Source organism: Phasianus colchicus, chromosome 6, assembly GCF_987193195.1.
Source record: "Phasianus colchicus chromosome 6, bPhaCol1.hap1.1, whole genome shotgun sequence".
In the NCBI taxonomy this organism is placed as follows: domain Eukaryota; kingdom Metazoa; phylum Chordata; class Aves; order Galliformes; family Phasianidae; genus Phasianus; species Phasianus colchicus.
Genome location: NC_143441.1, coordinates 19,665,233 through 19,690,776, shown reverse-complemented (window position 1 = coordinate 19,690,776; position 25,544 = coordinate 19,665,233). Strand labels below are relative to the sequence as shown.

Here is a 25,544-nt window from a genome sequence, read left to right as displayed (position 1 = left end):
ATTTTTTCATTTTAGTTTTGTTATCCACATTAGTGTTACAGCTGAGATTTCCTGCCAAGAGTTTCTTTTGTAACTTTATATAAATAGAAAAGTAGCATACTTCCAGCAGAAGAGAACCCGTGTCAGTACGTGTCCCTGTACAGGCACAGAGGAAAAAGTAGTTTCTGACCTGCCAATCATGCCATGCATGCATTTACAGGAGGGAGCTGTGCAGGATGCAGAGGTTTAGGCAGTGCTGGGTGCTGCTCATAAGTGTGCTAACTGATGGGGGCTGCCAGAGGATTCGTTTTTGGGGGCTCCCCAGCCTGGACAGGCTGCAACTCCAAATAAAACTTAACTCAAAAGTAAATTTACTGGCTAGTATCTTTGCTCCTTCACACACAGACAAAACAAAAAACAACAAAAAAAAACTCAGCCCAAAGGCCTTCCCCTGACATCTGGTAGAAACATTGACATCTTCAGAGCTGAATACAGTGTGCCACCACCCTCCTCTCTGGGAGCAGCGATGCACTCTGTACAGACTTGAACATTTCCTGTCCAAAAGGGGCCATGGCTGCTTTGCCTGTTGTTAACAGGTACATATGTAATTACTGAAAAGGTGATACTGTGCAAGGCAAAGGGATTTTGGCTGGGAAGGATGTTCGTTCCCTTGAGGCTTTCTGGTGGGTCAATATGAGGCTGAGCCTTGTGAGGATATACAAGAAAGGAGGGAAGAAGAAAACTGGCAGTCTGGTCACAGTAGTAAAATTGCATGTCTAAATCCAGGATACAAGCCTGCACGTACGTATTGGCAGGCCTGCGTATGCTGAGCTACAGCTTTTTCCCTATACAATCATCTCTGTGATTGCTCTTGGACCGAGAACTGTGCAGAGCTGGGACTGTATCCTGATAGCCAATCTTCCAGCTCTGTCAGAGCGCTGAAACAGCACAATAAATAATACATATGGATGTACTCTGATCAACTATAAAGCCCAGAGGAGACACATGTAATCAGTGGAAACCTTTACTAGTTGGTGGAAGGTTCTGACCTTCAGAAGGTTAGTGAAATCAAGTCTGCATGATGGGGGAGCAGACACATCTCCTGAGGCTTGCAGACACGGCTGGCCCCAGGGCAGGACTTGGCCTCAGCCTCTGTGCAGCACCACTGGACTTCTGGTGTTGGCCTCAGCAGCTGGGTCTCGGTCACTGGAGGCTGAGTGGCTGCCCAGGGCTGATGCTGAGGAACACCACCACCCTCAGGTACTCACCACTACAGCTTGAACAGCCTTGGCCAAGTTATCTTCTAGTTTTGTGTTCCTGATAGTAAGCCCACTGGTTTATGTGCTAAGTGGATGGACAGTTACCAAGCTAAGGCTGGATATAGTTTCTAAACATATGTTTCTGTATATATGATATCTATATATTTATGAACTGTGGGATAACCTGTAGGTCCCATGACTGTCAAGAGGAATTTTAAATTAAAGGGAGTAGGATCTTACCTAAACTCTTCTGTGTGGTATGCTGTCTCCAAAAAAGCACCAGGGCCGAGCATTCAGACTCCTGCTGCGGGCTGGGCCTCAAGCAGCACACAAGCAGAGCATGGGGTGCATCCATGTGATGCATGAGGACTGTCTGCAAGCTGGGACAGAGGACAGGATGCAAATCTACAAGGTAACAGCACAGAAGTTGAGAAGTCCCTGAGAAATTTTCCTTCAGAAAATTGGTAGTCTGGATGGCCCCCTGCCAGGGAGGAAAAACCCTGGACTGCGTGCTCTTTGTATGAAATTGCAAATGGCTTTTATACTTTCTTCTGGCTTTGGCCCTTTTTAAAGAACATTCCCTTCACTGTATTCTTTCTCCTGTGGGGGATTACAGCCCAGTTCAGTGCTTTCAGTGCTCTTGAGCTTCCTCAATAAATATGGCACGTAGCTCTTCAGCTTCCTGCAAGCTTCACACATACAGTGTACTTCGAAGTGTCAGCCCCTGTCACAATTGCATGAAAAACTCTGTTTATGGGTATATAAATGAAAGAATCTAGTCGTCTTGTTTGAAAAGAAAAGCTTAACAGTATATGCATTCGATGTGTAATGTATCTTAAAGTCTAAAACTGCGGAAAGAAAATAAAAAGGATATTGGTTTTTTTTTTCCTAAAGTTCTCATGACTTCTGTGGCTTGTCTCATGATCTCTGTCTGCTTGGTGCTGACACTACCCTCCTTTCCACTCTCACACAGCTCCTTTTTCCATCTCCCTTGAGACAGAATGGGGATTTTCCATGTGGAGAAATGACAGTGTGGGTGAAGTGAGCTACCAGCCCTCTCCTTGCTCTTTCTTGTCCCTCGAAAGAGGAATTTCACCATGGGGCTGAGCCCTTCAGGGCTGCCATCCCCCACTTCTGCCCCACTGCACCCATCTGCGATAGACAGAGAGCCAGGCCAAAAAATACCATATTTTCTTTCTGCTTTTTTTTTTTTTTTTTTTTTCCCCCTGAGTGATCTTTAATTCAGATCTGTTCTCTGATCCAGCTGGTTGCACTGCCAGAGAAATACCCACAGCCCCAGGAAAATTCAAGGACAGGGTTGGGAGAGAGGGATGGGAGCCATGGGTCTGCTTCTGCCGGCAGCTGCCAAGATGCACGTGCATGAGAGCACATCCTGCTCGGGAGGCTGGAACACCTCAGGCACTCACTGCCTGAACTCAAGCCCCCAGACCTTGCAAAATATGCTTTTTTATGCATTTGGTCAGCAGAAATTTTGCAATTTTTCTTCCCACTGAAACTGTACAAAAGTTGTGAGATGGCCGATACTTGCTCATGTCAAAACAAATACTGTTGTGCAGAACACAATACATTTCCTTTGAAACATACAGGAAAGTGATTTTAATTACTTCACCAATTCCATATGTATCTGGTTCCTTGGTTTTGATTCAAAGCTATTCTGCTTCTGTCCCACTCATTGATTCTAAACATCAAGAAAACTCTGGAGAGTAAACAAGGAAATCCTCGTGATCTTTCTTGTAATGTAACTTTCTTTCCTTTCTTCCAAAAGTAAAAAAAATGCAAATCTATTTTATCCATTTGATTTAGAAAAAGTAAAATAACTCAATGTACTAAGTACTCCATGTGCATTCATATTGACGTGCACTGTGCTATTTCTAAATACACTCATCAAGTCTAATCATCCTTCCAAAAATATATTTGTATTAATCAGTGCTTTACAGTACCCCTAAGCTTACTCTCTGTGATAAAGCAAATTAATACGGGACACTTTCTTTGCTGTCTCCCACAGGACTTTGATAAAATCAAGGAACCAATTTTTTCCTCTATTACGTGTCCAAAGACAGTTTAAGGGAGTCTGGTCTTTTCTGAGAGTATTTTTACACTCAATGTTGTAGTTCCCTTTGCATTTGAATGACTTTAAAAACTAATTTTAAAACCGTAATTTGTAAACATGAATACATTCAAACAATTTAATTTGAAAATATAAGAAGTTGAAATAATTTAATTGCATGGTCAAGGTATAGGAAGGAAAAATTAACCTAGGGAGAGCAAAGGAAGAAGGACTAGCTGAAAGTCCTTCATTTAGCTGTCTCTCTGTTTCTATCATCTCCCTTAAATTATAGCGATATGTATGTGGCAAATCTGTAATACTGCAGATGCTAAACCCTGTGACTCGTGAACAGATCCTTATGATTCAGGTAGGGCAGGAACCTTATGGTGGGGACCTTTCCCAGCTCACAATGGCCCTTCAGAAAATGCACCTGTGTTTCTACCTGTGGAAGCAAGAGCCAGTGCTTGGTTAGTTTTTGACCTTGCACACTGTCAGTACACAGGCAGTGTCCCCAGCTGGGTGTGGGAGCTTGGCAGCTGTCAGGGCTCACAGGTTAGCTGCATCCACATGTACTGCAGTGCTCGTAAAAATGCATTTTCTCACCATTTCACTATTCCTTGTTGCATAATGCAGAAACATTGGTATGATCCTAAGTCTGCGTGGCACTTATATAAGTGTATATAATGTATACATGTATTACAAAAATTTGTTGTATTTATCTGACAACTGAAATGACTTCTATAAAGGAAAAAGTATACAAGGAATTTGGGTTCTGCAACCCTTTTCAGCATCACTTCACTTATCTTTCAGTGCAAAATTATCCTAAAGAAGTACACCTGGTTCTTGATGCATCCAGAGAAAGAAAAAGGAAAAGAAAAAGAAAAAAGAGGGAAAGGAAAGAGAAAGGGAAATAGAAAGAAGAGCAAGGGAAAGGGAAGAAAAGGGTAAAGGAAAGGGAGAGGAGCAGAAAAAAGGAAAAGGCTGGAGTCCTGAGAAGTTTATATTGCAGTACAAAGACGGCTGGAGAAGGAGGGAGACACTGTGGGACATCCTTGAAACTTCAGTGATGTCCAGGTACAAAGATGGGGCTTTCACAATCTGTTGTCATTGTCAGGAACCACTTGGCTGAACTAGTATCTGAGACATGGAGACACTAAAGCAGGTGACTTTGTACCCAGCTTTCTGGTTTTCTTGTCGGCTATTCAGCTGCATTTGGGCATTTGCTTCCTAAGGGAAAACAAATGTCCAAAAGAAGGCTGCTGCTAACAGACCCAAGCAGCAGCTAGTACAGTGCTATTACACCTTATTTCCAAGATCACATAGTAAATGACTCTATTTTGGTTGCAAGTGACAGAAAACTCTGAATATGTGTTTCTGTGGAAAGAACAAACTTATTAGATGATCAAGGGAAGCTATAATAGAGAACTGATCAGGATAAACCTAGAAGAACAGTGTAAACCCATTAAGCTGGTAATTGCCTATGCATGATAACCTTATTTTATCTACTACACTTCTCTTGTAGAAATACTAACACAGCACTATAAAATTTAGGGCTTCTTTTCATGTCTGCCACATCCCAGGGGACCTCAGCCTGAAATACTGCTCCAAGGGATGCAGCACATAATCAGTCCCTTTGAAACAGTTTCAGTAATGCTGAATCCATACAAGTGCGGATGCCAATTATGCTAATGAAACTGCAGTGGGACTGCATTTTCAGCCATCTTCTAACAGTGCTGTAAAAGTAACATCACAGTCAGCAACTAAATTTGTGTAGCACATGACTAGATAGAGGCTGTTCTGAAACTTAGCGTGTGGTGGAAGTGAAGCCAAATGTTCACACAACCTAAGTATGCTACTGAAAGCAACAAGTATCCAAAGCAGCTCTGGGAATTTTTTGCTATATTCTCTTTCCCATTTTGAGAAGCATCTCCATCTCCAGAGGATGCAAGGCTAATGCAGGCAGTGTCTGTGACTGCCTTGTCTATGGCGCCTTCCTGCCTTGCAAGGCAGTGCTCCATACTGAGCATGAGGCAATTGATGTGTGTTAGATTTTGGCTGTTTTAGCCAGCGTATGGCACTGGGAAACACACTGTGCCAGCAAAAGTTTGAGATGCCCCTGCACAGAATAAAGGCACACCTTTAGCATCTTGTCTTCCTTTCCTTTTTGGGACAAATAAGGTCAGAAGTATGGCGCTGACTCCTTGGCTAGGCACTGCTTTGGGCTCAGGTAGGACCAGTCATGGGGCTTCTCTTTTCCTCACTTGTGTCCAGTCACACAGGGACTCCTGTGGCAAGGACAACCCCTCATCCCAGGTGAAAGTGGAGGTTTCACAGACCACACATTAAAATATCCCCTTTAAATGCCCTTTGACTAGAAGCAGTGCATACTTTCAACAGGCATATCTCCAAAGTAAATACCTCAGTCAGGAGGCCAAGGAGCTTAAGGACTTAAATTTCAAAAAGTAGCATATGGCTTCCATGCTTTACCTTATACCATCATTTAGATTCAGGTTTGCATACTAAATGGACAATACGAATTCTTGTGTAACTGGAATACATACATGCTTGCTTAGAGTTCAGAATTTATCCATCAACCCAATAGAAATGTCTTGACAGCCTGGTAATGTTATAATCATCCTTGCAGTGCATCACAGGCCAAGAATAGCAAAACAACTTATGTGAACAACACCAGTATAGCTACTATAAAGTCTTGCTGAGGACACCTTTAGGGTGTGGTGTGAGTGATTAATATAGGCCATGAGAAGACATAGAAAGGAACATGGATTCATCAGGAGTAAAAGTTTTCTCCCATGATTAATAAGGAAAAGAGAAAACAACAATGCTAACTTGATCAGTCTTCACGTCTACTATTTCTTGCATTAGCATGCAGAGGAGTGGAAAATCTTCCTTCACTAGGTTTTTCCACACTAAATCCTATGGGATCATTACACAGAAGTAGTGCACTGAAGTTCCTGGACTTCAGTACTTCAGCAGCCCTTGCTCAGTTCTTCTTGCACACTTATCACAGATATCGCAGATATCAGAAGCCGATGGAAACAGCTTTGAAATCACCACTGCTGCAAATGCATTTTTCTTCAACTGATGACCATGACAATCGCAATCAACAATTTTTTTGTAAAATGAATAAAAATATACAGGTGTTAACCTTTTGTTTGGTTTATAAAACAATAATGTATTGTCATGTTTTCCCATCTTGACAGATGTGTTTGATGAGAAGTCTTGCTAACCCACTAATTCCATGGTATGTGATGGATGCTTAGAACTAACATTGTAGTTAATGGCTGTCAGCCTTCCTATGGATAGACTCAATCATAGAATTGAGTCTATTTACTATGCCTGTGAATCTATGCTGATTTTCTTCCTTTATTTCATAGGGCACTGGTTCAAGAGCAAAAGCAACCTCCAGTTGGGGTGGTCCCTGAACCACCTGCTCTGCCCCATTGCACAGGCTGCTGAGCTACTTGTGAAGCTGTTCCTAAAATGCTGCTATTTACAACTTTACATATCATACAAGTGTCAAAATGAGGTAAAAGTATTCATCTTGTCAGGTGTCCTGCTGTTTTCTATGTCTTTTCTTGAGTCAGAGCCTAGAGATGTGCCATGTTATTTGATTAGTAGGCTGCTCAGATGCTCCAAACACAAAGTACTTCCCAAAATAAAGCTTCCAGATACTGACATCACCACATTATAATTTCACATTTTCAAGGTCCAGAAAAAAGAAAATATTAACCATACTTAACGATTTGCTTGATTTTTTCTACATTAGTATTGCTTCTTACATACAGCTCTATCCTAATCCTAAAAACGATTTGTTTAGAAAAGCACAGGTGGCGTTGCCTCTGACTCCATAGCAAAGGGATGAGCAGATGTCAGTACCTGAGGAGTGCTCAAAAGGAAATTCTTCATTTTGGAGAAGAGGAGTAAGAACATGGCATAACACGGTAGAGCCTTTCTTTTGCATTTTTCTGTAGGTTTCAGCTTCCCTTCCTAAACCGTCAAAGGGCACAAGATACAGTGTGAGAGGTTGCACTAAATGGCTAATGGATGAGAAGTGCTACAATGCTCACATTTCTAAGAATTGTGTTGCTTCTACGTGTAATCTGACCTATTTGTAGGAAGTTTTGAGATACACACATTGGATAAAATGCCCTCAGAATGAATGCATAAGTCATATCTGGAGTTGCAAATATGCACACCAAGAATGCAGAAATATACAGGTGGGAAGGTGGAACAAAGCTGGATATAAAACTCAACAATTTTAAGTAATTTGCCAATACCACGTTGTGTTCGAAGCTTGGGCATGTTTCATCATTCCTTGCTTGCTACTCGCTGCTGCCACCACGTGTTACTGCAAATTCTTCCTGAAGTGATAATGCCCCTTGAAACAGAAAGGTGCGCTGCTGTGGCTGGGAAGGACCTGAAAACTGGGTAAGAGCCCCCTGTAAACAAAAATGTTGTATTTAGCATTGAGGAGTCATGCTATTTGATCAAAACAGACACTATGGCTATGCATTGGGAAGGGTCAGAATACCGCAGCTATGTACACTGACATCCTCTCTCTCTCATCCATGCCTTCCTCTTTCACTTGGATCTTTTGTCATTCTTTTAGGAAACTGCAGATATGTTGGGCTGTTTTCAAGTAGTGTTGGGACTGACTTTCCATTTCATTGTGAAGTAGCTGCCTCAAAGTGGCCAGAAATACAAGAACGAATAAATGTAGACAGCATGCAGGAAGCAGTTTCTTCCTAATTCTACTAATCTGGTAGTGTGCCTGTTCCCTAAGAAAAGAAAGCCAGTCTTCCAATTTGGGATTGTTAAGACTAATTGTGGAATTTTTTGTCAGTACGCATGACTAATTAAGAGATTATTAACATTTGCCATGTTTCCATGATATTAAATATGGGCAATTTGCACCAGTGTCATTATACACTGTACTAAAACAACTGAGGGTCTGGACCCATCAGAACAGCAAATTCTTATAAGGCTAATCTTGCCCCAGGACTACTAGAATCTCTGCTTTATTTATTTCCTTTTAGATAATAGTTTAAGAATGACATTTAAGTGACAATATGTCGATAGCTAATCACAAGCTTACAGGATATCATTTCAATGGGCTATCTTGACATGAGAGTAAAGGTTCATTCAGCAGATTGCTGATTTATGGTCCTGCTCAGGAAACGCAGAGCATATGTATGACTTAGCTGCTCTCTTTTCTCTCTTCTGAAATTCTAGGTATAGATGTGGTGTTACTAGTTCCCACTTTGTTTAATGTGTTATCAACATATTTTCCTGAGCCAAGGATAGATTTCAGAGTTCAGCTTAGCACACAAAAACAAGTTAGTTTCCAGCTTTGGTAACTGAGGGATTCCAAAGAATTTTCTTAGGATAATTCCATTTCCAGTAATGTGGAAGATGTACATTAAATCACACAACATTTAGGCCACTTGTTTTCTCTAAGGGAATGTTTATATGTGTGACATCGCTGAAAGTTTGTCTGAAATGAGTGGTCCTCTACACGCACATGCTTACTATCAAACATGTGCTTAGAGACCTTGCTGAGAAATGGGAGGGAGGTAATGCCAGAAGGGGCCTTGACAAAGATGTGAGAAAATGGGAAATACACAGATATGAGGGCAATTTTGCTTTGCATAGAATTTGACCTATTTAGGAATTACTTCTGCTTTTACACAATTTTATTTCCAGTGTGTACAAGGGAGATTTTGAGAAAACAGAAACAGTGTCTTCACAGCATTTTCACAGTAGTGCAAGGCAAGAGAACAAGAGAAAACAGACATGCCTTCAAAGATAAGAAATTCTGACTAGATAAATGGAAACAGCATGAGGGCCATCAAGAATGGAAAGACGCTGCCCAAAGAAGGTATGCAATCTTTGTCCTCAGAGGTTTTCAGAAGCTTACTGGATAAAGCCCTGAGCACTGAGCTGACTTTGGGAAAAGCCCTCCTGGAGTCTTTTGCCACCTGAGTTTCCCTATGGTGGTATTTAGTCCATCAGCTGTGGGTTAAAATGACAGCAAAAGCAGATTTACATTCAGCCATAAATTAATCTGGTTACAGAACCCAGAGATTGTGTACAACTTTAGCAGTGTTAGAAAGTAACCATCATACATAAATGTCAAAGCCAGTATTTTAATCAAAAAAGCAGGTTGAAGTAGGTAGTGTGTATTTTCAAGTGTCAATTTTCAAAGAAACATTAAAAAATGTGGACTCACATTTTATCCAGTGGTGAAGAAACACTTTTATTTATGGGAGAGCAGAAGCTCTGTCATGATTTGATGTCAGTGTAAAGCTGACTACTGAAAAACTACGGAAAGCACAAGGCCATCTCTGCAATTGGACTTTGGTCCCCGCAATGGAATCAAGTTCATCATTTTGAGCCTAAAGTTTTCCATTGCCAACCCTCCTTGATATGACATGCTTTTCATACATGTCCCAATTTGGAGCCTGTTAGCAGACATCAAGAAGTCTGTTCCAAGCTGTCTCCAATATTAAATAATTAATATTCCATTTTCTTCTGTTTTTTTCTTCTATTTTCACCTCATCATTAAATAGTTCTTTACAACATACTTTCCTATTGCTTATTGCCCAACTACTGCCATTAGTGAAGCAAAAAGAGGAGAGCAAACACCAGAGGTGTCCCATCTTCAGAAAAATGAGACTCTTTGATTTCAATTCTGTATGAGTGACAGTAAACCACTACTCTCAACTGATGGAGTCACTCCTTTTTCTACTTAAGAGATAAGTTGGAGAATTAATTCTTCAGTTTCATGCTATTGTCTCTGACTCTTGGTTAAGGTTGTGTGTCATTACTATGATGCTACGATGACATATATTATTTTGTGGTTGTCAGAGGTAAATGCTCATGGCTCCTCTCATTTACTTCAAAGCTAATGTGAGTGTCCTGAATGCTCTATAATCTTGAAACAACCAGTGTTGCCTTGTTGGAGCTGACTACTGCACCTAACAGCAAACAGAGAAGAGAAATAAAATATGTGTTTTGAAAGATGTGAAGGGATTCACGTAAGTTTAGAATGATAAATAAAGGCAACACTTCTTTAACAGAATAATCCATATGAGACTTTCCTACCGAGTACAAAAGGATCTACATCAGCTACCTCCAGGGAAAGTCTAAAAAATATTGTAAATGATGTAGGCAGTCATTAAATATGACCTTTGTTCTTGGCAGCAGCACAAGGAAAGCAAGAAATAATTAAGCAAGCGATTGTTGAAAGCACTACTGACCAATTTCAACACTGAGTTTGTTTTCTGCTGTGAGATATTTTTGCCTCTTGTTTCATTTTCCCATGTTGAAAGCAAGACACCAATTTCATTTTAGTGTCTACAAATCTAGTTATGATAATTAGCGTTATACATTTAGAATTGGCATGAGTTATTTTCATAACATACTACAGCATCCAGCACTACTGTTTATCTTTTTATGTTTCTGGGTTATGAATTTTTAAGTAATTCTCTGGAAACTGCCAAGTAAGGAACAGGGTATTGCAGAGTTCTGGAAAAATGGCACAACAGGTCATATATTCCTTCAAGGCATAATAAATGAATAAGAAACTTCTTTTAGTTCTTTGTCCCTTTCTCTCACTGAATAGAAGGAAAACAGTTTAACTGCTCAAGTGGTTACAGTGAGCATCAGCTGTGACTACAAATTTCCAAGAAATCTTCCCAAAATGCCTAGGTACTTAGCTACCAAACTCCTCTCAATTGTCACAAAATAGGGCAGTTCAGTATGCAGACGATAGGAATTAGTTTAAGGAGAAAATGTAAAAGGCTTAGTAGTTCTGGGGATCAGATAATCATAATCATAGAATTTTAGAGGCAACTTTGTAGGAGATTTGTTAAAATTCCAAACTTCCAAACCCTGTTCCAGTTTCCACCTGTGTTCCAGTACAGCAGTCACAACATAAGCTGCTCACAAGGCTGTGCAGTACAGAGACTACAGGCCTCCTCCCCTGTTGTCGCCCCAGGCCAAGGTTGGGCAGAACTTCCAACCATCACTTAGAATAGAAGAAAAGAAGAGGTAGTCAATAGATAACTTTTGAAGAATCTGCTGACAACAGAGAATGAACAGGACATCCAAAAGACGGAGTGCCATGAAACAAAGCTAGGAAGATGAACTGATAAGCTCACAACCTTTGACCCATATAAAGAGAGAATCAAAAGGAATGAACCCTGGGAAAGACTGAGGGGAGGGGGGAAAAGAGGATGAGTTCACCTGATATGAAATAATGGTTAAAATGGTATATGTATCCATAGAACATCTGAGTTCAGGGCTCTCCCTGTGATGTAGTAGCCCAGCATATATGATGATGATGATTTGTATAAAGCAAGAACCTAAGGTACTTGTCAGACTCTCTGGCAGTCTTTAACACAGTACTTGGAGAATTACTGCCATCAAACTAAGCAACAGGTATCATTTCCATTCAAAATATGTCACAAGTTGAATAGAAATCTGCAGTGTCATGAAGTCTTGAAAAAGTCACCTGTTCTTGAGTACTGTGGGCGCAGACCAAGAAGGGCATGGACCTGCTGGAGATAGATAGAATGAGAGCAGCAAATCCTACTATGTTGTCAGATGCTGTGTTTTGTTTGCACAGCTTATAAGGAATGGAGTAATCTTGTCAAGCAAGTAGAAGTCTAGGGGGTTTGAGATGCCTCTTGAAATATGTAAATGGTTAGAGGAGAGGAATGAACTTCTTATTGGATTCCTCCTGTAGAGAGGATGAGAATTAAAGGGCTTCAAAAGCAACAAGGAAGATTCAGGTTAAACATTAGGTGAAAAGAAGTTTAACAGTAAGGACTAATGAGGACAGAACTAGGTGGCCTGGAGGAGCTGTGTGCTTAGCACCACAGTGAAGCCTTAACATCTGCCAGCTGTGGGATAGGTCTGGCTCTGCCATGAAGAGAAAGGATAGACAAGATGAGGTCCCACCTAGCCCTGTTTGCTGTGGTTCTGTGATTCATCATGCTGGAAAGCCTTTCTGCAATTAGTGCAGCCAGCAACATTAATTCCAATATCAAAGCCATTCTATTAATGGGATATGGGAGCGCATGTGGACAGAAATTCTGAGGAGTGGAGCATCTCATCCATCATTTTATTCTTTTTTTTTTTTTCTGATATATATTATTGTACAGAAATTTGTTAATTATCTAGAGCCCTGTTAGTAGAAAGCATCTGTTTTATTTTAATGTTTTGAAGGATCGAGGCTGGATGCTCAGCAGTATCTTAATCTCTGTGGCTTAAAGGATCGCTGAGAGGTTAGTTTATGCCAATAAAATTAGGGCCTTTTTTTTTTATGATAACATTAAGAGAACCATTTTTATAAACCTTTAAATAATGAATGATTTTTCCTCCATTATTTCACAATGTGTAGCCATAAATAACCTGTTGTTACGCTAGTCACATCATAAAATTAAGCCAATTAGAACCCAGTTAAACAACTGATGTAGTTTAATAGTCCATGTAACTAATGTGAGTGGTAAGCAAATAACTTTAATAGTAATAAATAGATCTAATACTAACATTGCATCATAATGAGACTAACTTTTAAAAATATGGATAAGGATTAGCTTAAAAAAAAAAGCAGTTTAGCATTGGCAGTGAATAAAACTTTCAAGCCAGTCAAAGAATATGAGAGCAAGATTTTATACTCCCAGATGTCTGTGTCATTTTAGAAAAAGGAACCAGTGTCTTACATTCAAGGGATGCTGTACCAGTATCAAAGCAGGAATATAAACCAGTAGCAGCTGGAAGGGAATATTTAGGTGGATGTGCACATACTGATACGTACTTTCTTTGGTCCTTCAGCTGTAGGAAGACAATAACTTGAAATGACATCTAGTCCTGGGAACTAGGCTCTAATGTTGCTGATATTCCCCTGGAGCCCTAACATCTTCACCAGAACTCTCATCTTTGTATATTCTCCTTGAAGAGAAGTCCTCTCCCTCTCTCACAGGAGTTCAGTTTCATATACCTTCATTTTCCTGAATATATGCCTGTTTAAGAAAACTTCTATGTGCACTTCATCTAATTGAAAATAAAGATCTCTCATCCTCCTTCCTACAGAGCACTTTAAATGCCACAGCTTTTATTTATAGAGATATGCATTTATTTATAGAGACAAAATCTGCTGACATAGTTTATGAGCCTCTGCCCTTCTCCTGGAAGAAACTGTCTCTGAGGATGCAACAAAGCACCTGAGCTGTGTCACTCTAAGGTAGAGAACAGACACAGATGGAGATCAAATGACAATGCAGAAGGAGCACTTCCCAGTGTTCCCCAAAGCTGCACAGCCCTGTACCTATAGCCCCACGCCCAAGGATGGGGCACCGTTTCTGGGTTGTTCTTCCCAAGAGATCTGGCCCATCACTTTTGTGCATTGGCATGATCTGTGTTTGGTCTACCTCTCCCTGTTCCTGCCTGACCAGGGAGCTGCAGTTAGTCTTTCTGCATTTTTTGACTTTATGCCATGCCAACACTCTTTTCTGCAAATGTTTGGTATGTGCACATCATTCTTCCTTTGGCATGTTGAAAGCTGCTAGCCTTGTGGAAGACGTCAGTTGAGAATACAAGATCATCTGATAGAATGCACTTTTAAATCCATTAATCCTCTGCCATTAGTAGGATTGTTACTTCATCTCATGTTTATCATCTCATTCCTGAAAGACAATCTGGAAGCACTTAATGTTTTTACAGCTCATCTCTAAGATTTTTTTTTTACCTTACTCACCAGCTATTCAATTCTACTGCTTATTGTAGTGCAAGAAAAGGGCCCTCATCACAGTTTCCCAAAGAATAAGTATAAGAATAAAAGTTAGATGTCAAAGGGCGTTCACCTCTAGCTGCTTAAGGGAGTAAGCAGGGTTTATTCTGTAACTAAATGGGGTTTTCTGATTCTCAAGTTAATGGTAAGACCATCAGATCCTGTTGCTCATCAGAAGCTATAATAAGAAACAAAATCAATCTAGGTGAGGCCATTTCTATTATTCTATATTGGTGTAATGTAATGTCTTGTATGTTGAAATATCTCTCATTTCATTTCTAGAGGACTATAATGTCTTTGCCTCAATGTAAAACATATTCCATTCTCTGGATACCTGAGTAATTATGTTCTTGTAGATTAATGCAGGATCATACATTAAAAAAAAAAAAAAAATCAAAGATAACAAATAAGGAAGGATAATTCAAGCTAAATTTTTTTGTTTCTTGCTACTCTGGCATCATTCCTGCTACTCTTTTCTGTTCATCTTAAGTGAAATCACATCTTAGGCCAATTCTTTCATTAAAGTAGTGCTCTAATTTAGGTTTACCATGTGCCATAGAAGACATTTTATATGTGTGATTCTGCACACAATTTCCCTACAGGTTTCCCTACAGTCATTACTGTGTTGGGAGTCAATAAGAAGGAAGAACATTTAGGCTTTTTCTAATTCATTCTGTACATATTCATAAGGAATTGAGCTCCAAATAAGCTCTAAATAATAAAATGCATGGCCTTACAACGTACTGCAAAGTTTTTTTTGCAATCCTAATTCACTCTGACTGATTTTGCAAACAGATGCTCTAAATACTGCTCTTAATTAAATACCAAGACCCAGATTTGAATGTTGGTCCATGCCAACAGAAGATAGCACAAACCTTGGCACCAGACCAAGACCTTTCTTTAAAGAAAGATGCACACACAAAATGAGGAGAACAGAAAAGAACTGCTAATAAATGACAGAAGAAGAGGTGGAAACTTGGTTTTGCGAGCTGTGTTTCTACCTGGCTTCCTTCCCTAACTCACTGGTCAGGTTACTTCTTTGGATTAATTGGATACCTTGGACTTAAAGTCATTGGTAGCCTGGGGCTCAGCAGCTAACAGAGCTGGAAAGCTTTCAAGGCTGTATGTTCTCCCAGTCAGTTTCAGACTCTTAACCTCTCCAAGGTCTATTATCTGCATTCCAACAAACAAATTATAGTGAACTGATTAATAGCCAGTGTTTTTATTTAAAAGTCATAGTGATAACACTTTCTTTGTGTCAGTGTGAAGTAGCATTTGATTTATTTTTATCTTTGGTATCTTTTATGCATAATTTTGTAGGACAAACTGATTCAAACTTTTGTTTGCTTGATCCAAATCAAGGCCCTTCAGTCTACCATCTGCAATTGTGTAGACATAATTTTTGGTGCTCCTTTTCCACTCAAAAGTTTTAGAGGAAAGTTCCAGGAGCCAGCCTGAAGATCTGGTGCTGCCTCTCTTGTGATTGCTTCACCTCTGTATCACCTCTGAATCTGTTTCCCCAGTGTCATCTTTTCCACTGAGTCATCCTCATTTCACAATTTTCTTTCTGTTATCAGATTTGCTCCTCATTCAGTGCTTCACAAGTGAAAGACGAATATCTGTGGAGTGACTCTCCTAATTTTTACCATCATTCCAGTGAGTTTCATTGCCTATGCTTTCCCTACCCCACGTATGTCTCATCTTCAAGCAGCGCAGTATGGAGACTGACCACAAATTTTTGTTTGCACATGGATGCCTCATTCATATTTGGCCTGCAGTCAGTATTAGGATGAGCATGGTTAGCACTGACACACAGAATCAAACTAAGCAGGACCAGCACCATACAGTTTCAAGATATTCTAAAGAAAAAGAGCTTGTATTCTAATCTCAATCTTATTTTATTAGTTCCTTAGTTTCAGGCACTGGAAAAAAATCTTCAGTGGGTTTATTTCACCAATCTGCTTACTGCTATCCTCAAGTGTGGTTTAAGGTTCATGGTGTTCATGGATAAAGATATCTGGTTTTTATGGAAAACTGAATGCTTTGCACAGTCATGAACAATGATATTCAGCAACTAGAGATGCTCAGTCAGGTATTTTCTTACTGAAAATGTGCACCGATTAAGACCCCTTGAACAAGATTGGCCACAGCAGGCTCACAGGCCATTCCTGCCTTCTCCACACCAGATCTGTTGTGTAGAAATACCACGAGAAAACCACAGGCACAGCATGGAGTTGATAACCCCTTTTCTCCCATATCTCAGGCATTTTGAGCATTGTCCCAGTCCATCTGTTCTACACTATGCTACTTCTCTACAATGAAAGAGAACCGGAGGTCTTTGACTGAGAGACAAAGCAGAGTACAATGATTCCCTTACAATATCCTCACAATAACCTTATCTGAGTGCAGGTTATTGCTTGGCATACTAGTGGAGTTTCACCTTGGTTGTGTATTCAGCAATGTTCAGATCTAGCTCACTTTCCACAAAAAACTCCTGAGCATCAGACCATAACCATAGTTAAGGAATGGAGAAGATCCCTGATTAGAAGACTTTTGACAGCAAACACACAAACAAATGTGTAGATCTCATAGATAATGTGGTTTGGTTTTGTGTGGGTGTGTGTGTCTACCTACAAAAACAGAAAACTGGGTGAGGAAAATGGATCATACAAAAAATAATAATAATAATAATAAAAACTAACTATATCCTTCTGTCAAAACTTCCTTTCAACAGAAAAAATAAATAAATTGTGTTGATATGTATTTTATTGCTTCCACAGCCAGCTGAAAAAAAACGGTATTCTTGTCGAGCATGACAATACCATCCCAGTCAACAAACTTTTATGCATGTCCTACTTCATGGTATCTTATCAGCAATAAATTGCATTCCTAATGGGTGAATAAAGAGATTTCAACATGCTAGATCCAGGACTAGTATTTACAAGTCTACTCAGTGGACAAGCAAAATGAAGAGGATTATTACAAACTACTTTGAAGAGCCAGCTATGTAATAATTAATTTTAAAATTGTGAGGGGTTTTGTATGCACTTCAACAAAAATAAAGTTGTTGCAAAAATAAAGTTAGAGAGTGCAATGTATCCCTTTTTTTTTTTAAGTATAAAAAAAATTAGATAAACATTTTTTTTCCTTTTTATGCAGAAGAAAATATTCATTGCATCAAAAGCCACAAGAGCCACAAGAACAAGCAACATGATTGACAGAAGGTTTTAAAAGAATTGTGACATTTTTGGCTAAAGCAATCACAGGATCACAGTGCAGTAGAAATGACTTTGGAAGAAAGTTGAAACCATGCTGAACCCTCTTATTTAACTGCAAAAACATATTACTCATGTGGCAACAATTCTGACATTGCATTCAACTGCTATATAGAATTGTCCGCAATTCATTTTGGATAAGAAAAGTAAAATGTGATTCATCTAGTGTGCTCTGTTCCCCAAATATATAGTGTGCTATCCAATTGGTTTTTACAATGCAATATATAGAAGATCGAATCCCAGTGAGATAATTTCACAAATTTATCACTTAGGGCTACAGATATAGTATACTGTGCCAATTATCAGTTTTCAGGAATAAGGTCTCTCTGCTTCAGGGTACCACGGTCATGACAATGCATCAACTATATGATGACATTACACACTTTTATAGACACAATTAAAAGGACTGAATGAGTTTGCTGAGTATGTTCTCTGTATGGGGTAATGCTTAACTGTAATAATTAAATATTGAATGATGCATGTGAGTTGTGTCACGTGACCTGATTAGTCAGAAGTAGTGTTTCCACTCTTTGGAATGAGATTGTTATCAGTTGCAATAAAACAAGCAAGACTCTACTTGATGGGAACTGTGTGCTGCTAATATGGTTGAGTCTTTGAACTTGTATATAAAACATTTGAGAGGCTAATTCTGAGGAGCTGAAATGGAGGTAGAGCAAACAGTTTCAGAACCTGATTGCAATGACAGGAATGGAGGTATGATTAATGAAATGGTTTTAGAAGAGTCACTAGCAAAAATACTGAAACAAAAACTGTTTCTCAAGGAAAAAATGTGTGCTGATTTTGCCTATATCCTAAAGCAGGGCAATTTCAGTCTGATTTCTCGGTTCTCCATCTGAATTGATTTCTCTAAGGCATATTCGTCTATCTGGAATTTGCTGGACTCAAATTTGTTTGATCATGTGACTATGTTTGTCACAGAGACTCCTGTGCCATGTTCTGCTTATGCTTCTTGCCTTGCAGAGTGGTCTAGACAGTTTAAAGATCTGGGCAATCACCAACTCATGAAATTTAACAAGTGTCAGATTCTGCACCTGGGAAAGGGCAACCCTGGCTGTGCGTACAGACTGGGGGGATGAGATGCTGGAGAGCAGCCCTGCTGAAAGAGATCTGGAGGTCAAGAGTAAGTCGAACATGAGTCAACAGTGTGTCCAGACAGCCAGGAAGGCCAACTGTATCCTAGAGTGTACCAAGCCCATGCAGCCAGTGGGTGAGGGAAGTGAACATCCTACTCTACACTGCACTACTGCTGCCTCACTTTGAGTACTGAGTGCACTTCTGGGTGTCGCAGTACATAAAAGACATGAAACTATTAGAGAGTGCCCAAAGGGCTACAAAGTTGGGAAAGGTTCTAGAAGGGAAGATGTATGAGGAGCAGCTGAGGTGCCTCAGTTTTCTCAGCCCAGAGCAGAGGAGCTGAGGGGAGGCCTGATGGCGGCTGCAGCTCTCATAGGGAGCGGAGGGACAGCGCTGAGCTCTGCTGTCTGTGACAGTGACAGGGCCCGAGGGAACGGCATGGGGCTGTGTCAGGGGAGGGCAGGTTGGGTGTCAGGAAAGGGCTCTTCATCAGAAGGTGGTAGGCATGGAACAGGCTGCCCAGGGCAGTGGTCATGGCACCGAGCTGATGGAGTTCAAGAAGCATCTGGACAACGCTCTCAGACATATGGTCTGATTTTTGGGTAGTCCTTTGTAGAGCCAGAAGTTGGACTTGATGATCCTTATGGGTCCCTTCCAACTTGGGATAATCTATGATTCTATGATTCATCTGTGCGTAGCAGTTACCAGAAGCTCAAGCCTACCTCCTGTCCCAGCCCTGCCTGCACGTGGAGGCCCCACACTGCTCCTCACACTCAGGCTGTGTTTGCCCATTCTCTAATTCCAGGGAAACAGTTATTCCTTGGAGGAGGCATGTCCTTTAATTGTCATTCCTTCCTACTGTGGAGGGGGCCTGCCAATAGCAAATGTGGTAAAACACTGATTCTGCCTAGAAGACATCTCACATCTGCTCCTTTGCTTACACTTTTCTCCTCGTCTGAGGATCTTCCAACAAGTTACTTAAGAGGCATAGTGAATCCTGTTTCTTTATATTAAACCCCTTTCCTGTTATTTCAATACAGCTTCTCTGTTTAGTGCAAAAATTTTCATGACACAGAGGTCTCTGTCTCTGAGGTTTGGCTTCCCTGTCCCCCTTCCTTCTGTCTCAATCTTCCTGATTTGGGGAGGTTCAAGTACCTTCTCATCCCAAAGGCCTTACCTAACCGTAGCTATTTGTAGGTCAACAAGTCCTTTCACATGCATTACTGGTGCCTATGTGAGTATTTTGTGGAAGCTTTGCTATATAGTTGCTTTGTCATATTCTTATTGAGGTTTGTGCTATTGCTTACAGAAAGAAGACACAGAGCCAAGTGGGTCTTTGCCTGATTATGATAGTATTTTTATTTTGTATGTCTTATAGGCCTGTACTTAGAAGTGTTAAATACTTCCAGGAAATTCTTGGATGTACTGGGAAAGCAAAAGGCAGCTTCAAAGATGTCTCCCAGTTAAAAGCTTGAATGGCAGCACTGTTGGTTATGCTGTCAACAGTGACAAAGCAGAAAGGACCAGAGAAGATTTTGAAAGAAAATCCTCCTTTTGTTTAGTCATCTTAAACTAAAAAGTAGTTCAGGATCATTCTCTAGCAACAATTTCTGTTTTTCTGCATTCTGTTACTGAGATCATATAATTTTAAGAGATGCTTCTAGTTAAAAATTTGAGCTAAGCCAGAAATTAACCCCAGAAATTACAAGGGGATTTACAGACTTTGCACCTGCCCCTCCCTTCTTATATCCCTCAGACAAATTCAGACAGAAATACTAGAAACATGCTTATCCAGCAAGCAGAGATACAGAGATGAATATGTTCTGAGCACAAAAAAGCACTTTGTTCACCATTAACAGGATGAAACACGGCGCTGTTGAGAGGAGCCTTTGTTGCAAGGATCAGACGTGGCAGATTCTGCAAGCCTGGCAGCCCTGGCGGCATAGCTCTGCTGGTTTAATTGTCAGTGCTGCTCACAGGGTGGAGGGATCCTTTGTAGTAGTGAGAGAGCCACAGATTGATCTCCTAGCTGGTCCCAAACCGGCCCAGCTCAAATGCTTTTTCAGGTGGGTGCTAGCTGACATCCCTTGCTACTGCTCTGGTGGGGAAAGCAAATCTGTTTTCTAATGAGCAATGACTCGCAAAGCCTATTTATATTTATATGTCCAATGACAGGACATTTGGCACTGCCTTTCGATGTACCTTTTGTGTACAAAATATCCAATATACATATGTGGTCTGGCTTTGCTTTCACATGGATATGTGCAAGAGCAAACACAGCCAGCTCATGTGACTCATCAGATGTTCCTAGCACTCATACAAAGAAATTCACTGGAGGAAGATAGCGTTGGGTCACGTGCTCAGGTCACATTTTCATATCTCAGTTTGCCCAAGTTGAGGAGGAAAACTATAAATCATTGTTGGTGGAGCCTGGATCAGCTCGGTGCCATGGCTTTGCTGTCAGCTGGGGTTGCTTGAATTCAAGGAATTTTAAAGAATTTGGGTAAGTTTGCTTTTCTGTGCAGGGAATGTATATGCACTTGGTGTTTTACCTGAGGACAGCAGAAATTATCTGTATATCACTGAGAGACAACTTGTTATGAGCAAACTTGCTTGATTGCTTCTGTGCACTTGAGGCTGTTGTTTTAAATTACTTTTATTTCAGAAGCACCTCAAAGACCCTACCACAAACAGAGCATGATTTTCCTAGCAATATAACATGCAAAACAGCACCTTCCCCAAACAGGTGATGGTCTCAGTATGTCTTGGAGACTAAGAGAAGATACAAGGGAGCAAAAGCACAATGCAACAGAACAGTTGCTCACGGCATCCATTAATTGATAGGCAAGCAAGGGCAGAATGCCAGATTTCCTGATACAGCGGCACGTTCTCAGTTTTCCAGTCTCCCCAGTTATTACATCTGCCTTTATCTTTTCACTGTGAGGGCAGTTAACAAAAATCTACTATTATCTGATCAATCTCATATTTCTTGATGCAGCCACTGCCCTTACTAACACTCTGCAGGCTTTGGAGCTGCACTCCCAGAGGCACCCCTGAGCATGGGTGGCAAGTGAGGAATTTGTCCTACAGATGGGGTATAGGGAAGGCAGACATCAGGTGTGTACAAGCTGCCTTGTTGAAACACATATCAGATTGACCCTGCTCGCTGCCAGGACATCGCCTCACCAAGGCCAGTCCAGAACTACTGGGAAAGAGAAGGAGCAAGTCAGAGCCAGGTCTGAACTAGTAAAACTCTCCAATCTCTCCAGATTGCTGGCTTGAGTGAATGCAATTAAAAAGACGATGACTAGATCTAAAGAAGAATTTGGGATAATTTTGCAGTGAAAATTTCCTTCTTCGCTGAATCCAAGTGGGGGAAAGAGGAAATGTGTGCTATAGGCAACAATTCACATTAACAACTCTACTGCCTTTTTCCACAAAATTTTGACCACAAAAAGCAAGAAGTGCCAGATACTTCAAAAATACCCCTTGTACTTTTTAAGGAAGTGCTCAAAATACAGAGGTGATGGACAGCATTACAGAATATCCAGGATTACATTATGGAATTAATTACTTTTAAATGTGGAATCACCATGTGAACTGGCAATCACATCCCATTCAACATGCTGTTATTTATCCATCACCAGAACCACACATGGTACTCTACAGACAAAGCAAAAATTAAACCCCCCCAAGCATGAGTTTGATCATCATAATAAGACAGAATCAGATTGGAAGATATTTTTTCAATTATTTTTGTTGCATTGTGGTGTCACATTTGCTGTTAAATGTCAATTTATGAAAAATGAAAGATTTTGCAGGAAAAGATGAACTAATATGAATTTCTCATTCAACTGTGTTGAGAGAAAATGTCCATACAAAGAAATGCTTTAGCCATGTTCTAAAAGAAAACATTTGTATGCTACACTAGCTTTCTGCTTTTATGTGTGAGTCAACCTGTATTAAAATTACACTACTGGTTTTTATTGCTGAGTGATCACAAGTGAGTGTCTTGATAATTTATCTTACATTAAACTGTAAGGATTTATATTTTCCCCATGCTTTTGTGTAAAACATGTTCTGTAATTTGCTTGTTACTTGAATTTTTTTGGATAGTGTGATACAGTGGAGCATGAAACCACATCAAGAATGGGGGTCAGGCTGTGCTTGGCAGTGAAAAAGAATCACACATGCTTAGAAACACAGGCAGGTTAGAGGAGGCACAGGTTCAGAGTGATCCAAGCAGAGCAGCAGCATAAGAAACGTTTCAGTTTCTCATGGAAGTAGACCAAAGCAGCCCCAGGGCCAGGTGAATTGACAGGGCCTGAAGGGATGGAGGTTGGGGGGGGGGAAGCACAGTGTGATGCAGAGTTCATGGATGAGGAGATGGCTGAGCCCAGAAAGGATGCGCTACAGGGAAATGTCAGCATGAATATTTCATATGTTGACCCTTTTTGTAGTTTTGAAGTCTTAAAAGGCAGTGACTGTAACTGATGTTAGACTCTAGGTAGATAATTCCTAAACCAGAAGATTGACATATATTACCCAAAAAGTGCAACTCTTAGTTATGTTCTGCAAGGTGACATACGTTGCCACATGGATTCACTGAAGAAGTACCATCATTATCTGCCTGAACCTTAATTTCCTGTGGAATAACACCCACGTGCTTTTTTCTTTCTAGCTAACATTGCAGCTTCATATAAGAGTGCACAGGAAGGTATAATAAGACTCTGTGGATGCAGGTTGAAACCAGACGAGTTCAGACTACAAATTAGGTGAAAGCATTTTTGCCTATCAGTGAGCGTAAGTAAACATTAACGAGGGCTGAAGTGGATTTTCCACTATTGGAAAGCTTAACATTATAATTGGTTGATTTTCTAGCACCAAACATTGGTAACAAATTTTGCACAAGAATTAAGAGAGAAGCATTCTTTGCTTTGTGCCTTGTACGAGACCAGGCCAGTCTTTTCTGACCCAGGTTGTTGATTACCCTACAGCAAACTCTTATGCCCTCAATAAGGAGAAATTAGTGAACTGAAACCTAACTGCATATGCCCCAGGTTCCAGCAAAACCCTTTTATACTAAAAGCTATTTCCCTGGCTATACTTTGTATATAATAGCATGCTAGATACAGGATATCCACTGGAGCCTTTTACATTATATACTCTATGGTAATTGATGCAGTGTCTAATGGACTCATCTAGTGTATGAGTGAAAACAGTACATTCTGTGAAAAGGTTTATGCTCAGACCCTAGAACAGGTTAGTATAGCTTCCTTTCCATCTCTTGAGATCACACTTCCTGCTGGCTTTTCCTGTGAAAACACTCAAGCAGAGCTCCCATCTGCCTACAGGGCTTTGTGGAGGGGCCAAGACCTCCTTTTTCTGGATTCAAGGACTGGGGCTCTTGTTGGTCTCACCTTCTTCCAGCTGATCTAGAAAAGGAGATCTGCCAGGCCACCTCTGCCATGCAGGACTATCTTGTTGATCATGAGCAAGACTGTGTGCCCTCCTCATCCTCAGGCCAGATTGGATTGGGCCTTGGGCAGCCTGATGAAATGGGTGGCAACCCTGTCCATGGCAGGGAAGTTGGAACTGGATGGTCTATAGGGTTCCTTCAAACTCAAACTATTATAGGATTCTATGATTACGTGATTCTACGATTCCACGATTGTCATCCACCCTGGGAGACCCTAAGGGCAGCACAGAAACAAAGCATTAAAGGACCTGGAGGTGCTTATTGCTGAAAGTAAGGCAGTTATTGAAATACTTTGCTGGATCAAAGCCCTTGGACTCTTTCAACAAATACAAAGATATCATTGTCTAATGTGGCTCTTGACAACAACCTGTACAGCCTGTTTCTCTTAAGAGCTATAATAGGAAAGTCATTGTGCATTAAGTAGAAGATGAAAGAATAAATCTCAAAGTTTACCTTTTCTTTGCTTTAATTTCTTCTGTTGTCATCAAAGGGATAACAAAAGTTGTTCTTAGGGAATTTAAATATTAATATGGGCTAAAATGCAGGTGAAACCAACAACAAGAAAAACATTTTACTAATCTATAAACTAGACAGAGCAATCTACCAACTGGGAATAATGCTAAGTAGGCACTTTAAGTTACTGTGCGGAATGGGTTTGATCAATTCACTCCAAGCCACATTAGTCTCATAAAAGCTGAGAGTAGCTTTTTCTCCCAAGGGTTTCCTTTGAGGGATATTCCTCTCAGAATGCAGTATCACAGAGGCAATTAAGGATGATAATATTTTTTGCATATACTAAGCAACTGACTAGTCAACATTGATCAAGATATGCTTTTGTCATTTTTTAAAATGCTCTTCCAAGTTCACAGTATAGTTGCTGTCTGAGATGACAGAAGCAGTAATGTGTAGTTAATATTATTATACCATGACTCTGCGAAGTATTTCAGACAAGCAAATATCTTCCAGGAACTAGCAGGAAAAATTGTGTTCTCATTAATTGTGTGTGCTCTTGGCCAGGTGGAAAAGAAAATGCTTGGAAATATTATGGATTTTTCTAGCATCACTGGCACATTCTCATTCTTCCCTCACAGATAAACTGGCACTAATGCTCCCAGTCTCGATGACTACAAGCTCATTACAGATGCTGCTTTGCTTGTACATCATTACTGTCCCACAAGCATGTAATGTATTGCCTAGAAAGGATTTCTGGATATTTTCCCTGATATAAAATCGCAGAAGCTTATATTTAGTCCCTTGCCTGATGACAACCCTACCTGCATATATTCTCTCTTTCTGTCTTTCTCACAAACAGATGTACACACATGTGACTTTGAACTGTGACATTTATCTCATGGCATAAATTCCTTCAATTAACCAACACAATGCATTATTGTAACCATTAGTCCTAGCCTGCATTCTCTTTTAGAATAGCTAAGCAGAATTGTAGTAATGTTGTCATTGCATATTGTATACAAAATTTGAAACTAGGCTCTAAAGTGTTATTGGTGAAGGTCTTGCTATGGTAATGTCCTTGCTTCAAGGTTATTTACATAAAAAGCTGTCTTGTCTTTGT

At 40.3% G+C, this 25,544-nt stretch overlaps 2 long non-coding RNA genes across 3 annotated transcripts in view; one reads left to right on the top strand and one right to left on the bottom strand.

The window, feature by feature from the left end:
- Positions 1-25,544, bottom strand: part of LOC149917475 (uncharacterized) — a 100,600-nt gene that overhangs the window by 5,510 nt on the left and 69,546 nt on the right. The window contains exons 3-4 of one of the 2 annotated variants that reach the window (XR_016467730.1): positions 7,605-7,766; positions 1,479-1,643 (exon numbers count right to left, since the gene is read on the bottom strand). This is a non-coding gene — a long non-coding RNA (uncharacterized LOC149917475). The other variant, XR_016467729.1, reaches the window with a different exon arrangement.
- LOC149917476 (uncharacterized) overlaps positions 20,183-25,544 on the top strand; it is a 38,625-nt gene continuing 33,263 nt past the window's right edge. Inside the window, exon 1 of the long non-coding RNA XR_016467731.1 lies at positions 20,183-20,995. This is a non-coding gene — a long non-coding RNA (uncharacterized LOC149917476). The remainder of the gene's footprint in view (positions 20,996-25,544) is intronic.